The sequence below is a fragment of the Natator depressus genome, chromosome 1 (genome assembly GCF_965152275.1).
Source record: "Natator depressus isolate rNatDep1 chromosome 1, rNatDep2.hap1, whole genome shotgun sequence".
Taxonomy (NCBI): Eukaryota; Metazoa; Chordata; order Testudines; family Cheloniidae; genus Natator; species Natator depressus.
Genome location: NC_134234.1, coordinates 101705074 through 101717853, shown reverse-complemented (window position 1 = coordinate 101717853; position 12780 = coordinate 101705074).

Sequence of the window (12780 nt, the reverse complement as noted above, 5' to 3'; positions counted from 1 at the left end):
CCATAATATCAAATTGCTCTTTTCCTCTATTTTCAATAATAGTTTCCAATTAGAAAAAAAATTACCATAAGAAGGGACTATTAAATGAGGGATGTTGCACTATGAATTAAGTAATTAGAAAAATATATCAAGGGAAGAAAATGTAACTATAGCAGAATCTTAAGATCTAATCCTACAAAACTGTCAGGGGGTCTATTGTAAGAGCCAGGTATCCAGTTTCATCCATATAGAAAACTAAATAACTGCTAAGAATCCTATCATGCAGCTTACAGTGTAACAAAAATTAAGAGAGCGTGTCTAATTACCTTACAGATCTCGCTACAATTATAAAACAATTGGCGTATGCAAAATTCAAGATTAATAAAATCCATCAGCTCGTTAGCGAACCCAGACATGTTTTACTCATACATTCCCAGTCAGATATTTAATACAGGAGCTATGAGGAATAAGAAAGTGTCAGGCATCATCAAAACTGGAAAAGCTTATTGTTTTTCTGCTTTAAAACGTGTGCGCATTTTTGCTGGAAATTAAACCATAACATTTACTCCTTAAGGGTCAAAATTTGGTCTTGCTATCCAATGGATGTGCACTGTTTCTCTCAGACTGTCGCAGGAAGCTAGGAAGAAGGATGAGGTAATAGGTAGACACAGTACAGAGAAGCAGAGTGTGGGGTAGAGTAGCTTTAGGGATAATATTTTTATTGCTTGGATTACAGTAGTGTTGTTTTTCTTTTTCTAATAAAGTTCCTTGTTCAGTATTAGAGGAAAGTAACTTTCTGTAATTCCTCACTATTTTAAATGACATTACATGAACTACTAGCACAGGCCATGAACATGTGTGGCATGTGCCAAGTTTGAGAAAATCTGTTTATTCCTCCAGGGGGTGGAAGGACCAGGGAGGTTTGGATGCTGTCCTGGAGTGGGGGTGGGGAGAGTAGAAAGACTGGAGTGGTGGAATTGTTGCAGAGCAAGCTTGCCCCACACTAACTTGGGGGCGGGGGGGAGGCGGGGGCACAGCGATGGCCCATACCTAAGCAGTGCTGCAACTCCATGTGCCAAGTTGCAATGCCCGGAGTGGGAAGCCATGCCCAGCCAGCCCCACAGGACAGGAGCCGCTGCCACCAGAATAGGGGAGTTGTAGGTCGAAGCAGGGTAGTCCCATGAAACCCTGTTGAGAGTTCTACAATATGCAGGAAGTGTTGCTGGGGAGGGGCAAGAAATTCCAAAAGATTGACCTCGCTGACTTTCCAGGAAATTGTTCTCTCTGGTAAGAGAGATTCCCCCGGTACAGAGTGGGCAAGGGCTGCAGCCTCCCATTCCCTCAAATCCTAGGGTTCTGCACGCAAGGCCTTGGCTGGAGGCAGTAACATGGATGGCTGTTCTGCAGGCCCTCAGGGCTGGTAGCACAGCTCCACTACAAATCCTACTGCTATTGGCAAAGGATTCACAGCCTCCGTCCCCCCTCTCATGGGCTGTGAAATAGCCACAGAGGAGACTGTGCAGGCGTTAATTTATTCAGCACCATCTCCCCCAAAAGAAACTGCAATGACAGTTTAATACACTGTACAGACAGGGGATATTTGCAGTGCGCAATTGACCAGGTGCTTTAGTTTCATTATAGAAAAGTCATTTATGTTTGCCAAAGGTCCCTGCTGACCCTGGAAAGCACCATTTTACTGCTGCCACAGTGAAGCCCTGAGTAAACTCTTTAGAATTGTCTTTTTGTTGAAGTTATCATCAACATTCATTTTCCTATTCCACTTCCTGTGGAAAGATTTAGGTACGATAGACCTGAACATCCTCAGTGTCAGGCTGCTGACACACCCTGAACCTCCCAGGATGGGAAAGTACCTAAATCTGATGTGTGTTTAATTTCCCCATCTAGTAGGGCTCCACGTGGGTTCAACAGTCTGCCCATGTGGATCATCATCATCATATTATTATTATATAATTATTTCAACAGAAAAGCAAAAAAAATCTAAATTCCTCATGATCTCAGAACACGCCTGTATAGCTCTCAGCAAGGCAATGCTACCAACTCAGTTCTGCCAACAGGCAACATGAGATGTAGCAGCATGCCTGAGATACAGTCCCCTTAATCCGTTCCGCTTCTATCTGTATAACTCACAGGGGCCTGTAACACAATCTCTGAATTCTACCTGGCATGTACAAAGCCATTTAAAAAGTCCACCCAATTTTTTATTTCATTTACTACCCATACAAACTCAGTGTCTGCAACAAATAATTATCTTGAAGTACTGGAGTCATTTTTTTCCCAAGCATTTCTCATTGCTGATTCTTAGTAGCTTTGTCACATAAAGGGTTCTTAGAAAAAATCCAAATTAGTGATGGCAGGCAGCCTCTGATCCACAGGTGGAGGAAACTGTTGGCACAGTGGGGATAAAAGCCCTATTTGTATCTAGGCTTATTTCTCAAACAAACTAATAGACATTATCTAATCAATAACTCCTATGCACGCTCACTCCACCACACTTTTATTTCTTCTTGAGTTCATCCTTCCAATCAGCCTGCAATAAGAGCCTCAGAACAGGTCAGAGCGTTTTTTGTTTAGGAGTGGAAAGGGGGGGAGGGTTGTTGGTATCCACTAAGCTTACATGATACTGCCTGAATCAAAAGGCCCATCAGAGAAGACCTCTCTGCTCCTCACTAGCAGATGAGCCTTCTGCACAGGCCAACTGCATTCTAAGGACCCTGGACGATCGCAGAGGGGAATCAGACCACAACTGATCTCAGGGTCAAATTACCACCACCTGCACCAGTGGGAAATGAATCAAGTCCCAATATACATGAAGCACTTTGAGGTCCTTGAATGAAATTGCTAAGTAGCAATATTACTTTACTACAAGCATGTTCAGATTTTGTCAATCATAATGGGTCCCCTTTCAAAGAGTGAAGTAAATTATGCCAATGGATTTACTCTCCCACTCTTTTACTGAAGCTACCCTGGCTAGCTTCTGGAAGTAAAAAAAACTTACTATATACACTTTAAGAGATATAACTATCTAAGGATTCAGGGTATGATGCAATGCCCACTGATGTCAAAGAATCTTTACATTGACTTCAGTGGACATTGGATTGGGCCCTTCTAGGGCTCTCATCATTATAATACCTGAGCACCAGCAGCTCATCACAATTTGCTTTTCATCCACCCTTTTCTTCCCAGTCTAGCCCAACTTGAAAACCAAAAGCTAAACAGTGGTAGGAACCAATTATCCTTTTAGTTTTGGCAGTACGGTACGCTGTCACCATTTATTTCAAATCATGGAATCATAGAAGTGTAGGACTGGAAGGGACTTCAATAGATCATCTTGTGCAGTCCCCTGCACTCCCATGCGTGTGAAAGTCAACACTAGAGACAGAAACTGCATTTTCGATCTTTGCTATTTTTTTCTCTTCCCTTTTGTATGTGTTTGGCTTGGTTTGTGTTAAATGTTGCTTAGTGAACTGTATGTAGTTGAAGGACTAGACGTGATGCCGGACTGTGTCCTCCATTCATGTCCTGGCATTGAGACTGTCTTACTGATATTATATCTTTTAGGTATACAATAATGAAAAAAAAAAAGGTTAGAACTTCTTTAAAAAAAACTAAGATTACACCAGAAATGAACACCTGTAATTCTCAGATCTGAGCAAAGAGTACAACTGAGCATTGAATGTCAAAAAGATACGGATGATGTGAGTTTAATGGGCAGATTTGCAGTCTATCGAATTCCTTTAGAATTAGTAGAAGTATAAATGAGTCCCAGTGGTGACCTACTACTGAATAATGACATCATGAAGAGAGAGGCCTATTGCAATAATTGTGCCTACAAATTTACCCTAATTGTAAACTCAACTGGGGGAAAGTTGATAAAAGTGCATAAAGTGTCACAATAGCCTATAACAACAAATGTTGATGAGAAAAGGTTCAAAAGGGAGACAGACTGGCTGAAACAGTACAAACAAGAAGGCCTACTGATATAATTCGAGGACTTTAGTAAGATCATGCCTGGTAAACAAGAGAAGTGGTCTGGAAATTAATGGAGCCAAATTGATGTGTCAGAAATTAGGCCTAATTGTTAGACAAAATAACAAGGGGATTGGCTATTCTACCCATTGCTCCTCCTTTTGGTGTCCTTCAAAGAAAAGGCTTTGGAGATAAAAATTAGAGGACAGATGTGGATGCTAGCTAGCTGAAGGATGGGAAAACAGGAAGGAATGAGCTTCACCAATATGGCAGCCACCCGCATTGTCTCCTGGGACCCCAGTATCCACTCTGACAGTGCTGGCCTTGAGAGATGTCCTGACCAGTCTGCAGAAAGGAATCCAAATGGCATTGCCACCTCCACTGACTCCAGCTGAATCCTGACCACCACCTGGGATGTGAGATTTTGTCACTTCCTTCCCCATTCCCCGCCCCAGCATGTGTCCTCTCTCTTCCCCGTCTTATTTTTTCTCTTTCCTATCCTTCACCTTTTGCCTTCTGACTAATAAAAGTCTGGCTCAGCTGGCCAGGATGACATTTTGCAACACTGTTTTGAGCCTGTGAGCAAAGTGGCAAAGAAAAGCAATGCCTTATATGTATATATATTATTATATAGATCAATGCTGGTATTAGTTTTCCAGGTCTCAGGATGGTTGATTAGACTGTGGGCTGTGTCTGTGTTTTTCCAGAAGTGAGATTGCACATGAAAGTCAATACTAAAGACAGAAGCTGCGTTTTCTATCTTTGCTGTTCTTTTCTCTTGTGTGTGTTTGTCTTGTTTTGTGTTCTAGGACAGGGGTCGGCAACCTTCGGCACGTGGCCCATCAGGGTAATCTGCTGGCGGGCCATGAGACATTTTGTTTACGTTGACCATCCTCAGGCATGGCTAATCTGCAGCTCCCAGTGGCTGCAGTTTGCCGTTCCCGGCCAATGGGAGCTGCAGGAAGTGGCGGCCAGCTCATCAGACTTTAACAGCAACAACAGCTTCAGCCTATCTCAATAACTTTCTTCTCCTTTTGCCCCCCAAAAACAGTTATTACCATCTACAAGACTTGTCAAATAGAGGCATTTTCCTTTTAAAAACTCTCTCCAGCAAGAGGGAAAGGGAACAGGGAACGTTGCTAAAATGAAAGCCTTACTAAATACTTTATATTTCAAATGCTTTAACCGTTCTCCTTTCTTTTCTGTATCTCTAATCAGAAATTTAAAGGATTTTTATGGTGTGTTTGCCAGGGTTCCAAGCAGGCTGAGGTCTCCTGACTTTTTTTAACACTGTTTAATGTTGGTCATGTTAACACCTTTGACTTTCTGGACCCATATATTCCATCTAATTTAATACAACATCCCCAATTCAACTCAATTCTAAAGCAGCAGCACACACTCTACAAACTAGTTCTTCAGATTGGTCTTTTTTTTTTCTTTTTTAAAGCACCAAAAATGTGACATTGTAAATGCAGGCATCCAAAGCAGTTGGGATAACTGAGGTAACTTCTGTTTGTCAGGAAAAACATTTGCATCATTATTTGCATTTCAATGGCTCCAGACTTATACAGATAACACAGTTATGTGCTGTGGTTCCCGCTATCCCATCCCAAACCTCTAGGAACTAATCACTTTGATCATCTTTGGAAAACGAGGGGCACGCACATACCTGTGAAGTGACCATAAACTGTTCTTTACAAACGTACATCTAATTAACTTCAAAAATGCTTTATTACAGGAACCAATCCTAAAAAAAACACCCAGGCAAATTCCCTGATGGTAGGCAAACATTGCTGTCTTTAGGCACAACTACAAGCCCTTCCCTTCCCACTGTCCTTGACAAGGAGGGAACGCCTGAGGAACACTGTGCAGGGAGACAACCCGGGAAGTCTCCTGCATAGGGGTTAGGTGCCAAACAGGCTTTGCTCCAGGGTCAGGATTGGGTTCATTGTTGCCCCCCCTGAATGCACTGCCAGTTTTCCAGCTTGCTCATCCTTGTCAGGATGGGGGATGGGATTCACTGGCTCAACAGCAGCCTAGCAGGCAGCTGGAGGAGAATGAGGGGGAGGAGAAGATAGAGGAGGTTCTTCTTGTTCCCAGACAAAAGCAGCAGATAGGGTGGTAGGCAGTGCCCAGAAGCATTTCACCTCCAGCTGAACTAGGGTCAACTCCAGGTTGTGCTGATGAATAGCACTCATGACGGGAGAACTGAAAAGGGATCAGTGTGGGTCACTACTACAACCAGCAACAGTGGGTCAGGCACCTTTATATATTTTTTTGGTGTCAGGCACCAAAGGGAGCACTGTGGGAATGGCTTGGAGGACTATAGATATCTGTGACCTTCCCATTGCCCCCATCCACACTGCACTGTAGAATGGGTACGGAGCCATGCTACAGCATTGGCATGTATATATCCACCCCTCTCCTGTATGCCGGGGGGGCTGGAACAATTTGTATAGTAGGGTGCTGAGAGCCACTGAACCAAACTGTAAACTCTGTATATAATGGAAACCACTTCACGCCAGTGGATGCTGCAGCACCCCCAACCCGGCATCCCTAGTCCAGCACCTATGCTGAATGCTAACTTTTGCACACTTGACTCTCCTTCAGGAACATGCTTCCTGGGTTCAGTTATGGACAGTAGGGAGCTTATAGCACAACAATACCTGTGTAACCATGTACAGTCAAAGTGTACATGGGGCCATAAAACAATTCATTTGGATAGACTACCTACACACAGTTCCTTCAGTGACACTTGGGGAGTCAGTATAACTATATGTAAACCTGGATTTTTGGGAGTAGGGGGTTCCCAGAGAGCTTTGGAGCAAGGAGCTTATGTCCAAGCAGGCAAGACTCTCCTTGACAGTCCTAAGTGTTCTTGATTTCTCTCCTGTGAGAGTTGGCAGTGAGAAGTGACTCAGAAGTCTTTATGGCAAGTGAGAACGGGATTCTGAGGCTCGACTGTGAGTCACTGCAGAGGACAGCAATGGTGCTACCTCTGTACCTCAAAGCAGCACCCTGGAACCCCCATATTCACCATTGTCATAATTATGATGTTTTGTACAAAATATGCCTTGTGAAGTATCATTTTTAAAGTCTTGATCTGTTGAGCAGTAATATCCTGTTGGATTGTATGTACTATCATTGTATGGGAAGTTATAAAGTCTTACTATGTGTGAGCTACTGAAATATGTTGTGAGGTTAGGAACACCCACAATCAGCCTTTAAGGTACAACAATGGAGTGCTGATGGCACAGATGTGCTGATGGCCCATTAAAGGGAATCGTTTCTCCCAGCAGAAAATGTCTCAGAGAGAGCACATAGACAATGGAGACTGCTTGACCAATGGGGGTGGACCCTCACATCACAAGCATCCATCTTTCCAGCAAGCTGGAAGAAACTGTAAAAGAGGGGAAGTGACATCGTCACTTGACCTCTCCCCTTAACTCAACACCTGGAAGAAACATATGGAGGACAGAGACTTTTAACTGAGGAGAGTGGTCCCAGGCTGGAAAAGAGTCCCAGCCTGTGTACTGAGGATCTGTAACGTGCTTTTCGATCTGTCAGGATGAGACACTGCTTGACTCAAATCCTGTTTAATTTGTAGAACTTAGACTGCGAAATTATTTTTGTTTCTTAAGTAACCAACTTTTTATACTGGTAAATACTTATATATATATATATATATATATACACACTTTATATATTTTACTTATAAGCAGTTAAAATCTAGCTTTCGGTTGCCTGAAACAGTGTGCTTTGGTTGAAGTGCTTGGGAAATCTCAGCTCAGGTTACAAAGGCTAGTGTGTGTTCTCCCCACATCAAGGGAGGGGCAGACTGGGTAATGAACTTATACTGGTCAACCTTCTGACCAGGGGAAGATGGTGCAGTTTTGGGGTGCAAGGCTGGGGAGCTGGGGGAAATTGGCTGGAGCCTCTATTGTTGGCTCATGAATGACTGGCAAAGCATTCGTGTAACTCAGTTTTACTCTTTTTTCCAGGAGCATGATGAATCCATTTTTATTGTGACTCCAAGTAGTAGGTATTCAATTGCATCAGAATACAGCCACAAATCTGAGTACTAAGATACTTCATATATCTTGTTGAAAAGAAACTCAATTCCAATAGTGCTTTAAAAACAAAGTCCTACACTTACAAACTTACATGCTTTAAGTAGAGCTGCTTTAAATAGAGTTGTACATGGCCTAAAATGTAGGCCACTTATGTGCCTAAATAGAGATTTAGGTGACTAATGTTAGCCACATGGCAAAAATTTATTAAAATTACATAACGATTATCTGTTTTATTATTATTTTGTAGTGTGATAGCACTCAGTACCCCTGGTCAGAGACCAGTACCCCATTACCCCAGGTGCTGTGCAGACACAGAATAAAAAGACTTTGCCTCCCCCAAAGATTAACCCTTACTTAGATTTTTCCTTACTAATCCTATCCCCAACAAAATGAGTAGCATCACGGCCAATACTGGTCTACCCTTGTCATAAATATAAAGGGAAGGGTAAACCCCTTTAAAATCCCTCCTGGCCAAAGGAAAAATCCTCTCACCTGTAAAGGGTTAAGAAGCTAAAGGTAACCTTGCTGGCACCTGACCAAAATGACCAATGAGGAGACAAGATACTTTCAAAAGCTGGGAGGAGGGAGAAAAACAAAGGGTCTGTGTCTGTCTGTATGCTGCTTTTGCCGGGGACAGAACAGGAATGGAGTCTTAGAACTTTTAGTAAGTAATCTAGCTAGGTGTGTGTTAGATTATGATTTCTTTAAATGGCTGAGAAAAGAGCTGTGCTGAATAGAATGACTATTCCTGTCTGTGTGTCTTTTTTGTAACTTAAGGTTTTGCCTAGAGGGATTCTCTATGTTTTGAATCTAATTACCCTGTAAGCTATCTACCATCCTGATTTTACAGAGGTGATTCCTTTACTTCTATTAAAAGTCTTGTAAGAAAACTGAATGTTTTTTCATTGTTCTAAGATCCAAGGGTTTGGGTCTGTGGTCACCTATGCAAATTGGTGAGGATTTTTACCAAACCTTCCCCAGGAAGTGGGATGCAAGGGTTGGGAGGATTTTGGGGGGAAAGACGTGTCCAAACTACGTTTCCCAGTAAACCCAGATAAAGTTTGGTGGTGGCAGTGGAAATCCAAGGGCAAAGGGTAAAATTAATTTGAACCTTGGGGAAGTTTTAACCTAAGCTGGTAAAAGTAAGCTTAGGAGGTTTTCATGCAGGTCCCCACATCTGTACCTTAGAGTTCAGAGTGGGGAAGGAACCTTGACAATCCTCAAGGGCATGACTCCTGCTTGCTTGTATCTCTTACAATGATATAGTTGCCTGGCAACATTTTCAGAAGTAGGTGACTGAAGTTAAGCTCCTAAATCCATATTTAGACACCTACATAAATGGCCCAATTTTCCAAAATGATCAGAACCTAGCAGCTCCCACACAGGATTTGCATACATTTAAGCTTTTGAAAAAATGGCTTTAATGGCCACAAAAGCACAACTTTAAAACTTTTATTTCAAGAATTCTCCCTTAACAGCTGCCGTGACAACAGTCTTTCAGATGTAATAAAATTATCTGAACAACCAATCCATCACTGGAATGAACCCCCTGGTAAGCTGAAGGCTGCAGGGATCTAGATACTGTTGTGCAGTACTGACAAAAGTTACCCATTGTAATGAAATAAGTCATATTAAAGTTAAACTAGGATGACAGGTTTGGGGGAAAAGCCTATTCTCCAAAACAGCAAGAGGCAAGAATTTTTTAACTTGATTATCCAAAAAATAAGGTGCACATGCCATTGCTGCTGTTGTGCATGCAAAGTGGATATTTGTGCAAGCTACTGTGATAAAAAGCAAAAAAAAAAAGGCACATAATTGCTCACAGTTGTAAAGAATTGCAGAAGATGTAAAGCAGCTTCAGGCTTCAAAAACTCTGTTGGGTTTCATACAGGGCCTGAGGCAACAAAGTGTACCCCCACCCAGCCAAGCTATAACACTTACTCAAACCTTCACCTCCGGAGTCATGGATCTCGGGTCCAAGAGTTGAACTTCATCAGGTCCCAAGCAGAGAGAGGCTAGTGCTGACCTTCCTCATGCAGGAAAGGAGATAGCTACGTGGGAAGAGGGACGTGCTGTGTCCGCACAACTGGCCTAGTCATCTGGCTCCAAGTGTCCATATTAGACTTACATAATTCACTTAAGTCAACATTCAGGACATTTTATAGGAGCTAAAAATTTTACAATTGTTCATAACTGCCTGGCATCAGAAGAGCATCTGTGAATATGAAAAGCTAATTGGATTCAATAAGCCCAGTCAACATCTGTGTGAGCTACTTCTGGATAAACGCCCAAGGAGGCGGACCAGAGGGACGGGGATGACTGACAGACAGATATGGAGCTTATCTCATTGTTCTTGCTTTTCTTCCTTTTTCTTTCTATCATTTTTCCCACTCCTCTTTTATATTGTTTGTCTAGGGGTCTGAAAGGGAGGAGAAGTTTGCTCTGGAATGAAATGGTGTGATTGTGGTAAAGCATCAGAATGAAGGGGGGTTACCCTAATTGAATTGTGAAAGATTACAAACTGGTGCTTTCAATCTTTCTTACAAAGCAATAGAGTTGAGGTCTTAACAACAAATTACACTGTGTTCAGAGTACATGAAAAGCCACTATACGATCTAATTTATCTAGTAAATTATGACCAATCAATGAGGTATAATTGGTGCTGTTGACTCAGATTAATTGGCTATGGTGCCTTGGAGCTGCAGCTATAGACTAATTTTAATTAGGGAGATTTAAACAGTTGTAACTTTGTGTGTGCAAATGTTTTGCATTTCATGTTATAAGTAGAGATGTAACACCTGGACAAAACCCAGTTGTAAGTATATGTATGTATTCCTATGAGCAGTCATGTTTTAAACTGTAAAAAAGCAACAGTTTTTCTGACCTTATTTATTGAGCTTTTGGTACAATACATTTTTGCAAATGTATGACCCAATTCTGCAACCATTCCTTATGTGGAGTAGTATTTACTCACGCAAAGTAGTTCCACTGAAGTCAGTATGACTATTCTAGATCAAGAAGCAGAATTGGGCCCAAAATAATTATAAAGAGACATACTTGCAAAGGATAAGATTTTCAGAAGTTCCTATGAAATTTAGAAGTATAAATTCCACTGGCTTGTGGAAACCCTTCCCAGAAATCAGTGCATTTTTAATAAAAACAGCAAATGACACTGTAAATTTTGGAAACACTATGAAAAGAACATGATTTCTTTTCTTTGAGAGAGGGAAGGGGGTTTTAAGGTTGATTATTCAACAGACAAAAGTTAGTCATGGTTAGATGGAATTGTGGAGGATGAAATGCCACACATGTTGCTTGTGATAGACTATTGTGCTTTAACCATAAAAGGGTATGGAAGAGAGAAATTAGAATGCATTTAGATTTTAGGCAGTCAGTGTACTCTGTTCGCAGTGAGCTCCCATTTTATTTGCCCTTAAAATGAGAACTTTGTATTTATTTTTAAGATAATCCCAGAATGCAGGAGTACATTGGCATCTCTGGGTTGTAAAAGGTAGTTTGCAAAATATAGAAAAAATATTGTGTAGATAGGGTTCTGTGTTTATAGATTTTGATGCCATTCTGTTTGGCTGATTGATACAATGTTAATAGAAAGAGTGGCCAATGGCTGAATGAATCAGAAACAATAGAAACTCTTCCATGGACTTTGATAAATGGGGATCTTGTTGGCATGTTCATTTCTGTGAACTGCCAATGAACATGGTTTTTATTTCCTGAAACTGAACTGGGCATTGACAATGATATTTGGGGCTGCCTATTTGCTGGTTCACTCAGTTGGAATGAAGATGAGAGTGAGAGTGAACATGACTGGGGTGTTTTATTTACCGGGTCAAAGGAAACCGGTTCAGAGATTACCTTCAAATCTGGCTACCTATATTTTTGTTTAAAGTTTAAAACAAAATAATTACAATTGTCATTTGCTTTCAAGGGCAACCCTCAAAGCAAACTTTCAATGTTCTCAGAAACTCCCTATAATTTTTTTGTTAAAAAAAACCAGACAAAGCATTATATTGTCCTTTTGCTGCCAAAGTTTCCACCACAGTGGCTTATTGCATTGATTTTCTGTGGGTATAATTATGTTATTGCAGTGAAATTATGCTGAAGTAATTCAAGCTGAATCCCAGGGACTAAATCCTAGCACTGAGTTCTACTGGACTGTAGACTAGTCTTTCAAGGGAAGTGGAAACGACCTCACCACTTGAAAGACAAAGTTTCAAGCTTAATAGTTCTCTGTAAGCTTAAAACTTTGTCTCTCTCACCAACAGAAGTTGGTCCAATAAAAGACATTACCTCACCCAGTTTGTCCCCCTAATATCCTGGGACTGACATAGCTACAACAAGCCCACCACTTAAGACATTTAAAACCAGAACAGGTCCTATGCATGGTATACCCTTGCTGAGATCATCTGCCCACCTTTTTCACCTTTAAATCCAGTTCAAACCTTCTTGAAGATCCATTTTTTCCATGCTTGAAGTGTGACTCATGTTGACAAAAAATTTAAATTAGGAAAAAAAAAGCATTATTTCCCATTCCCCCTAATCTCTGTCTATTTGTCTATCTATCCTTCCTTTGCAAGCTCCTAGGGACAATGACTCTTTTTTCTCAGTCTGGAGACCACATAGCAGGAGTTACTATAAACAATTTATAGACTAGAATCATAGAATAGAATCATAGAATATCAGGGTTGGAAGGGACCTCAGGAGGTCATCTAGTCCAACCCCC